We start from the raw sequence: 1,514 nt of genomic DNA on the forward strand, positions 1-1,514 counted from the left end.
CATTGATATAGAAAAATTGGGGATCATCCAGTATATAGCTAAATAATATCGCAAATATACACATTTCTACGTTCTTTGTCGTCAATTGTAGAATATTGGTTGAAATATGACTAAGCATTGATTTGATTATCTCAGTACAGAGTTCTAAAAAAACCGACCTCAAAAGTCATTCATCCCCTACTTTGCCACCCTTAGAGGTGGAATATTTACTTCAAATTTAAATGGGATCACTGCTGAGGTACTCTCTTTTCAACATAAAAAGAATCTGTTTGTGTGTTTTTGTTTATTCTAATTTCTATTAATAATAAATTAAACTTAATAAAAATTCATTCAATAAAATAATTTGTAAAACTTAATGTAGCGTAAATTGGAATGTTTTCTTTGTAAAATTAAAAATAAGGTATTTAATTAATAACTATGTAACTACATAGTGAAAAAATAGGGTGGTTTGCATTAATATTAGACATAACTGGTTGAAGACTGTACCACCTCAGTCAACCATGACCATGAGACCTGTAAAGGGCCCGAAACGTCGGTTTGTTTGAAAAAACAAATATACGCGATTTAAATCCGGAAAAATAGTTTCATTTCCTATGTGTAACAATAGCGAAAACCTAAGAACTCGATAAAAAGAATCATCAAAATCTATTCACAAGTGAGTTATCGCGTAACATATATACCAAAAAAATACAATCGAATTGAGACCTCAAAAGTCTCACCTCATGCCACTCAACTCATGCCGTTTCGCCGTGTTTGTTACCGCTCATCCTCATCAACAACTGAAACGCATGTGGAAATCCTCGTCAAAACAAATCATATGAGCCCATGCATAAGGTAGCTGCTGTAGGTACACTATTGAGGAACTCCTCTCATCTGTCTGCCATTCCCAGCATGAGATCAGCTCTAGGTCTTATTATTATTGTCATTATATATATATATATATATTAAATAGTATTTTTTTCATTGGACTTACATCTATGAGCCAAGTTTTATTGAAATCGGTTAACGTTGCACAGTGCTAAGTAACATTGAGGGTAATGTCAAGAAATGCAAAACTGTTTTAAAGAGTTACTAACTTGGTTTCTAGTATAATATCTATAGTATTTATGTAAATGTAAATATATACTCTAGAATTAATTAATATTATAGCGAATTAAGTTAATTTAAGTGTCGAGCTTGTTAGCTCATCGTTAGGTGGTTAAACCACTAAGTTTTTACCTAGCGATTAAGAAGTCGTTTTTTATAAAAGTTGCTTGAAATTGAATAAATATAATAAATATCGCGGGTGCCATGGACACACACAGACGACCACAGATTACACCCGAGAAATAAATGTAGGTTATACAAATATTTCTCCCGACCTGGGAATCGAACCCGGGACCTCTGCGTTGCAGCCCAGTATGGTAATCGTTCGGCCACGGCCACGGAGAAGTAGAGTGGTATTAGCGGTTTTAGCTCACGCGTTAAGTGGGAATGTGGACCTTGTGTGTTGCTCTGATTCTGAGTTGTTTGGT

The sequence above is a fragment of the Hyposmocoma kahamanoa genome, unplaced genomic scaffold (genome assembly GCF_003589595.1).
Source record: "Hyposmocoma kahamanoa isolate Upper Pololo Valley unplaced genomic scaffold, ASM358959v1 202, whole genome shotgun sequence".
NCBI classification, from domain to species: Eukaryota; Metazoa; Arthropoda; class Insecta; order Lepidoptera; family Cosmopterigidae; genus Hyposmocoma; species Hyposmocoma kahamanoa.